This window comes from Botryllus schlosseri, chromosome 1 (assembly GCF_051294905.1).
Source record: "Botryllus schlosseri isolate E-star chromosome 1, Bs_hap1, whole genome shotgun sequence".
NCBI classification, from domain to species: domain Eukaryota; kingdom Metazoa; phylum Chordata; class Ascidiacea; order Stolidobranchia; family Styelidae; genus Botryllus; species Botryllus schlosseri.
In genome coordinates, this window is record NC_137236.1 from 2,867,814 (window position 1) to 2,877,101 (window position 9,288).

The window sequence follows — 9,288 nt, forward strand, 5'->3', positions numbered from 1 at the left end:
CGCTTTCTCGTTTGCTATCATATGTTGAATTACGTTGTCAAATATATTGATGCAACACGATATTCTCGGTGGCGCGAATTCTGAATTTATTCGATTAGTTTGAACGGGAACCTTTTATGTTCCAAGAAACTTAATTGCTGGATGGACTCCACCAAGCGCAACGATATCGCGGATCGAATTTCAATCCTTTTATGATATATTTCTATTGATAAGGTCGCGACATGCGCCCATATTGCTCTTGCTGCAGTAACACGTGAATAATTAAAATAGCACAATTTTACGATCAAATTCGACTGGCTGATCGGGGCCTACGTGATATTAAACAGCGCGTTGTCGGCATTAAAACCCCAGGTGCGTAGCCAGGGAGTTTCTCATTTATAACTAGAAATCCCGTCATTTTGAAATGCCAATTCGCTAATTCGTATTATCGATGCTGCGTAATGCAAATTATCGACAATCATTGGTATGCGAAATGGGTCATCGACATCTCATGTTTCGGTGGTTTGATTTAGCGCGTTCACATGCAGGCCTGCTACCGTCCGCAGAAATACTTAAGCCAAACAGTAACAATCTTTGAGTGTAATATTGTTTGTGTTTATGTATCTTCATCTTGATCTGGGTCTGAACAAATTTTGCTCGTTGCCATCGCCGAATCTGGGTATTCAGGTGTGACTAGCGCACCCAGTAATTTTAATTATTGCAGATTTGCGACATGTTTTCAATTTCGTTACCAGCGCAACCTTGCCGGCCGATTGTACACTGTACGAGTGTACGTGTACAGTCCGATGAAATTGATACTACTATGTATTTCGCACAGCGTACTAACGATCCTTATTAGATGTACAAATTCGACTTCATCGTTAGAAACGTAGCTTTCATCGCGCGCTCTGAGAAACATAATCTCCTATTGCGATTTGGCGACCAAATATACGTTCACCATTTACAAATCGAAGTGCATTATTTGCATCGATGAGGGCTGCAAGTCGCGTTCAAAGTATTTTGTGAACCATTTTTGTGATAAATATTCTTGGAGCGCAAAGTTGAACAGTGTTTTATGGTGTGTGCCTGCTAGTTGGGATTTATTCCAGTGCCCATAATATTAATCCAACAACGAGCTACTCAATCCCAAGTAAAAAGCCATTGTGTTGGCGGTAAGTAATAATTACTGATTGGCCGCGCGCATTTGTAATCATAATTCTTGTCTCTCTTTCGTGTTCCAGAATTGTCGCGCCATATTACTGCTCAGTGTTCAGTCCAGCGACGAATGCCGAGCGGGCGGCAATCAATCACCTAATTTCGCAATAATCACAGCGGAAGATCGGGTCGCGTTTCATTGTACGATACGCGTGCAGTCCGTGTATAGACGAATCGCTAATTGGTCGCGGCAGCATCAGAATGGTCGTTTCAAAAGGACGGGGTTTTGCGTTTCAAAAGGACGGGGTTTCGACATCCCCTGGCTACTCACCTGCCGCCACCACATGCAAAAATAAAATTTGGTGCCTATGCAACCATATATGGGTGAATTAGCGGTGAAAGTTTTCGGCCGTACATCAACATCACGGGCTCACTGCCGAATTGCCCGAGTTATTATTCATTGTTTAGTTGTCACAATCCCAAATGTTATCATATTTGATTTGGCAAAGATTCTCATCCACTTCGTCGCTGTGCTCACAGCGTATTTACAATAAAAAGACCCGTTCAAGGTCCAATCGAAGGAAGAGGTTGAAAAAAGCGAGGCAGATCGGACACTGACATTAGACTGATTGGTCTGCCAGACTGAGAGACTTCAACTGACCGTTTCGACACCCGCTGGCAACTGTTTATCGCATTGTAAGCTACCTAGTTTGTTTTGAGCGGATAAAATAATAGAACCACCGATTATGTCACACTCAGAATTTGGATCCCCTAATTTTTTGTCATACGTCGACTTGTTTATTACTAGCGCACCCCTGAGCAGTCCGGCAACGGTTGCGGACCGGTTCTGGCGTAGTGAATGCGACTCAGTTTACACGAGTCATAAATTTGTTATATATCACATACAAGTACCGAGAGCTGTACTTTTTCAGAAAATTTCCGACAAACAAAGCTATGTGGTATCATGAGATTTATATTGCATCCAAGCTTAGAAAGGCTACTTCGCTATAATAAAGTATGGTTCCGCCTTATAGTTCGAGATTGATGTAAAATAATGGGCAGGAAAGCTGCGAGTAGAGGAGTCCCACGAAGAAAAAAAACTACAAATCGTCACTATACTTTGTTATTTTGCACAAATGAAATTTTAATACATGCTATACCAGTAGTCGGGAACCATATTGACCCAATATTTTCAAATGTGACTCCCAAAGAGCCATAAATGTCTCTAAATATTGATCGACTTCTCCAGTATTCGACTAACAAAACGTTGTGCTACACACCTACATTTTAACGGCGGTATACTAGAAAGCTATAACCCACCAATCAAGAACATGGATAGCTATGGTGTTGTTTTTAATTTGAATTTCTAGTTGTGAATGTCACTTTCAAGGCAGTTCATTCCTCGGATCAGGAAAAAAAGTGTATTTGATAACTGCATTGTCATACAAGCGTCGCCATGCCTGCTATTTTTCCATGATCAATCAAGGTATCGTGCAATCCAAAATTTCGATGCGCACGATGTCGGGTCGATCGAATGCGCGAGCGATGTTATAGTTACAGGTGCGTCAGCAACTTAAAAAATTGAGGATTTTGATAAGGGGATACAAGTCCCTAACCCTGGATTCCCCACTGTATTGACCTCTCAAGGGAATGTTTAGGCTACCACGAGAATAATTATTCGGGCCGTTATGAAAATTTACTAACAAGTTGCTGCAATATCGATAAATTTATTACAAAATTAAAAATTTAATAAAGAGCCATATATGGCTCGCGAGCCATAGGTTCCCGACCACTGTTCTATAAATGACCTTTACCAAACTTTAGTTTAACAAACTTTCATATACCTTCGTCGCTATATTCAGATACGAGCATCACAAGTTATCCAACCTAGCAGAAACCCTAACAACGGACAAGTGCCAGCGTAAGACTATATATATTAAAAAAAACTCACATCGCTAAGCCCGATTTCCTGTGCGACTATCGATTCGACATGTCTGCATTTCGTTATATAATGTGGACGAGCTTGCAATTGCTTCCCTTCTCACAGTATACTGTTCGTTTCGCGAACTGGGTAATTTCATTGTATTGCTTTGCATTTACTGAAACTTACGAAGCGCCTTGCTAGCGCAGCATTGTTCCAAATATAAACCCTATTGAACAGATTCATGACGAATCTTCCTAACTCACATATAGACGGTACAACGGGATGAGATAAGCCACTCACAAATTTATTACATATTGGATAGTAAATGCAGAATTGTTATGGTGAGTGGTATATAACTATAAATAAAAATGTGTCCGTAGGGCCGACAATGAAGGGTGCTTTCCATACTGAGATAGGATTAATCAGAATGAAATTATGAATGAATGAAATGTTGACATCGTGGTGTAAAAGATTCAAACAATATTAGGCCTAATTCGAATTACTAATTGCAAGGACGAGAGTATTCGTTGCCGACCATATTTTTATTGAAGGTTTTGGCCAACCATAGCAACGATTATGGCCACAGTTTTATCGCATTTACCCTGCGTTTTAGCAGCTAATTTTGGCCGCATCCACAGGCCAAAACTTTATGTCTATATGTGTCCAGGCGCACTGATTAAATTGCCAGGTTACCCTCGAACACGCTGCACACCAACTTTGGTTCAATTCTAACATGTATTAGCAGGGTTGTAACCAAGTCACATGGTTCCGAGTCACGAGTCAATCTTACTTTTGTCGTTTTGACTCGAGTCAAGTCGAATCATTTTCAATTCATCACCGACTCGAGTCCGAGTCCAAGTCACCGTTTAAAGGCTCAAGTCCGAGTCCTAGTGTTATGACTCGAGTCCGAGTCCAAGTCACAGTATTGAAGTCATGTTCAACTTATGTTTTCAATCATGCTTGGGTGATATCGAATTCCTTCCTTGCTTGATTATTTTGACCGATTCGGAGTCTTGGCATATGTTTATTTAGGCAGATAACGGACAGTTCCTGGCCTCATTTACTGATGCTACAGATAGACGAGACGAGCCGCCAATATGATAACTTTACTAATCTTAGAACTTTAAATCAAATATCTGTCTGGTCAGTCTGATACATCACAAATACAAGCATTGAGCTTTTATTACGAGCACATCGACGACAGCTGACAAATATCATAAAGAGAACCAACGAATTCACGTTTACATACTATCTGATAGAGAACCAACGAATTCACATCTAGATACCAGCTGATAGAAAATCAACAGATGCATGTTTATGCAGAGGTACAATTATTTTTTACATTATCAAGTGGTTGACTAAAAAATTGGTCAACTTTTCTGTTCAGCTCGAGAAATAGCCGCCGGGGAGATTTACTGTAGGCTTATCTTAGTCGAATTAGCGCTACATTTACCAAAAATTCTCAAAAAAGGACAAAATCTCAAATAGGAGGCTACTTAAAATTGTTATATTGCCTAAAAGAACTTAAATTTGGCTCAATTCCAACCAGTAGAAAGCAATGCTATGAGAGAAAATTTTGGATTAATTACAAATAGAGACTGTCGAATCTGTGTAAAATTCATACTTGACTTTAGTCACGATTCATTCCTAATGTGTTGTTAAAAGTAACCTAAAAAATGCACAGTCAAAGCCGAATGGTTTTGCTTTCCATTTATTATAGACTGCCGAGCAGTGCGGCAACTGTCGCAGCCCGAATCCACGAAGACGGTAAAGCTTTGGGCATTTTGAAGAGATTTGAACCACTTGGATTTTTCCTCGCAGTTCGGGCGATTTATTGTCGCCAAATTCTTCCATTATCGACCATCCCAGAGAAAAATACGTTTACATTATGCAGAAGAATCCGCTAGTATTCGCAATCATGAGCAAACGACGATCCTAATATCATAGCCTTTATAAAGGCTACGCTAATATCGCTAGAGGCCGTTGAATATCTCAGTTTAAGGGCGTGCGACCCGCGTGTGCATGATCCTTAGGATACAGTATTTTTGTGCCAACCAGAAAAAAAAAACAAATGTGACTGCTGCAGTGCTGCATGTTCATCGAAAGGTTCAATATATATATGTCAATTGTAAGGAGGCCGGCGTTAAACAATCCTACACTTGCAGTCAGTGGCGTAGGAGCATATGCTGCGGCTTTCGTTAAAAATGCCGCCCTAAGATTGCAGCAAATTTTGAAATAGTTTCATATTCAAGCAATATTTTTAATAGGAGTAATTACAAATAATATTACGCGTCTTGGATGTCTCTCACTGTCTCAGCGTTGAGGCCAAATATAAAAGACAAAAATGGAGAACAACCGTATTCGACAAATAAAAGATCAATAGACACCCCAGAATTGAGCTTTTTGGTCTTTCGCCGAAGCAAAATCAGCGATATTGTCTTCAAAATCATATTTTTGAACGTAGCCTCTTTTTATAGAAAGTATCGATAAAGCTGAAAGCCCTAAATGTGACTTTATCATTTTGAGCTTTGAGAAATTCCTCTTGCTTGTAACAGCTTGCAATTGAAACACCAATTGTAAGATAAAGTTTCAGACTCATGCATATATACGGTGTCGAATCAAGTATAGGTGAGGTTTTGCTAATCACTGTAGAACATCGAACGCTGTTGCATAACGATCAGACGGGGTTTCACTGCTTTGTACCAGCCTCTAAAATCCGACAATCCTTATTTTCGATACTGTTGCGCGTGACCCAGAGCCAGAACCGCCAAATGGCTACTACACCACGGCTTGCAGTACGAGTCCCAGAGTACAAATGTGACAACAAAGGAAAATGATGCACAGCCTATCATGAAAAAATAGCAATTTGGATACATATGTGCTTCTCACGTAAGAATTCTTACGATAAGTTTGAGTCGTTTGGCGATCCAAATATTCTCTGACTATAACGACAACCCCAACAAAACGAACGAAACATAAACAAAAAAGTAGTTATTAACAATGGGCCCGAAGTTTTGCAATTATAAATTACATGTTGCTCTAAATTTACTGCGCATAGTATGCCGATTATACCGTCGTATAAATCAGAGGCTGTGGGGCGTCACCCCTCGTGTGCTTGGTTGGTCACTATTTGGAGGCTTCATGAAGAAGTGCTGTTTAGTTGTTGTTGAAAAGTATTTATATTTCAGCGCCGTTAGTAACTCAATGTGCGTGACTGGTCATATAATGCATTCGATTCTGCAATTTTAAATAAACTCAAATTTTAATATTCTATTTACAGCCATCATTTATCAAATTATGCTCAGCTGAATAGAGCAAATAATTTTTTGAATGTTGGAGACAACAATAAGTTGTGCTGATGTTATCTTTACAAAATAACAGAAGGAAGGCTACTTTAACACAGTAACATGTTTGCTGAATCGTATTTAAACCTAATATGGCTTTGATGCTGTCTTGTCACCACCGTGTGTCATGAAGTTAAATCAACAGAAGTATAAGCAAATCTACGAACAGATTAAAATTACCATCCGGTTTTAAGAATCGGCATAACCGAATTTTATCCAGAATAGTGGCAAATGCCATAGGTTTGGAACGCAGCTGCTCCGTTGTGTTGAAAGAATTGATGAATAACGAAGTTAAATCCGTAACAAAATGGCAGCAAAATTCACACCCACTCTATTTGTGTAATTCCCTAATATCCCGATCGGTTAGTCAATTCTAAGACATAACATAAATTCGCCCAACTTGTTGCAATGCTACGCTCAGTGTCGTCATACGTCGATCTCATCCCAGCAGGCAGTTTTGTCAACAGTCGCGCCGCTCTTTAGCTAGAGGGTAACTCCTCCATCAAGGTGGCCCAAACAGAGTTACCCGGCTCGCGATGTGCCAGTCTTTGCCGATTCGGCGCAGACGTTATAGCTTGTAGGTACCAGACGTCGAGGACCGACAACCGCCAGCATTAGCTTCAATAAACATCTCATTGTTTGGCATATCAATTGACCGCAACATGTTACGTTACAGATTGTAGTACCTGGTGCGCGAAGTGCATCACACCTAGATCCCGCATGATACACTTTACATGCATGCGCTACTTACTCAAGTGGCTACGTTTTTCAACTACTTTCACTTCTCCAGGCAACACCAAATAGGCTACTTATCTCACTTTTGGATCTCGGAAAGCAGAGTAGTTTTAAAATAAGCTCGCATCACTTCTAATGGTGAAATAGTTTAATATGACCGCGAAATAGACACTACGATAACTGAATATCATCCGACGATTGCACCTATACTTGTGGTGATATTTCGCATATACTAGGGTCAGGGTTGTAATGACTCGAGTCATGACTCGACTCGAGTCAGACTCGAGTCACGATTTTTTTGTGACTCGACTTGACTCGAGTCATTTTCTTGAAATGGGAGAATGACTCGACTCGACTCGAGTCAATATTTGGATTGACTCGACTTGTACTCGAGTCATTACGCATGACTCGACTCAAGTCATTGACTCGGCTTATTTTATATGACTTGAAGGTGAAGAAATTTGCGAATTACAATGGTTAGATCAACGCATGTGACGAATTCTGTCGACATCGCTATTTGTCACCACTGCTTTCGTTGCACTCGTATGATATCAGATATGCCGCCGTAAAAACAAAAGACAATGGTACATAGTAGCAAAAAGCAATGCTTTGTACAGAATAATCCCGTGGTGAAGAGGTAATAGTACTCAAGACTTTTCAATTATACAAGCAAAAAATCGAAGCAAAGTCCAATTAGAGCCAATGAAATGACTCAGATGGTCAAGTAGCCTACTTGGAAGAGACTGATGATAAGCTCATGTGTAGATTTGAAGGCGATGATTCTTTGTATTTTTGGGCGTCTAGAATGGATGAGTATCTATAATGCTCTTCGGTGTGGTTCAAAATTGCTTTTCAATTCCTGCATCTAATGCACCAGTGGAACGTGTATCCAGTGGATGTGGATTATTATAAGGCCATGCCGCCTCAACATATATGAGAATCTCCTTTCCACTTTAGTATTTTTCAAGTATAACTCATTGATTTGATCTGCTGTCTGTGAAAAACCAGGGCTGTGGAGTCGGTAAATTTTACCACCAACTCCGGCTCCGACTCCGACTTCACACATTTTCAATATACCGACTACGACTCCGACTCCGACTCCTGAGTCTTCCAATGTACCGACTCCGACTCCGACTCCGACTCCTGGGTCTTTAAACGTACCGACTCCGACTCCGACTCCCGACTCCGACTCCGGCATTATTACCAATTTACTTCGAAAATTATATGCCACATTGTCGGTTGAATGACTATCATACAACCATTAAACATATGCAAACATCTGATTAACTGTGGCATGCTAAATTGTTTCATTGTGGCACAGCTCGAATTATCCACTATGCAATTAACATGAAATAAAGATTTGCTACATATCCTTCCTTATTCAAGTTTTTATAACATGGACTCTCTAATATCCTGAAATGTATGAATCATTCAAATATGGCAGATCTCCAATCCTGTATAATAAAAATGTAGATAAAAAATCCAAGTGTAGCTCTTGTGTATGACTCAACAACTGATAAAGGAATAGAACTTACTAATTTTGTCATTGCACACTATCCTGATTACAAGCACAAACACTCTTACTACTAATAATAGACATTGGTCATAAATGGAATTTATTTAAGTAGTCAAAGACCATAGCCTACGTCTAGTCTACATGTACTTAATCAAAGTATTCAAGGATTGGGACTGCAGTCTTTCTTAATCATTTGTTCGACCCAAACAGCTAAGCTACACTACAAATATTTTTTAATTTTGTCAAGTGGGAAGCATCGTTTGGTCATATTTACATCATTTTTACAATTTTGCAAAACCAGCCGATGCAGCTGAGTTGTAATTTGCAAGTAATGTCTAATTTTATCTATATCAGACGTGGGCAACTTTTTCGGTGAAAGGGACACCTGAGATTTACGAACCATTGCGCGGGCAACTGGAATGTTGATAACCTTTTTTTAGTCGTCGATAGGAGCGAACCGAATTAGGGAACATTGCGAACAAGACTTATATTAAAACGCTCTAAAATTGATAACAATATGTCATGCAACTGTGCAGTGCGCAATCAGGCCCTGTTCGCGCGAGGCGCGAGATTTTTTTGCAAGATAACGACTGAATTAGGCTATAGCTAATAGCTATATCAATGAATATGTCGCT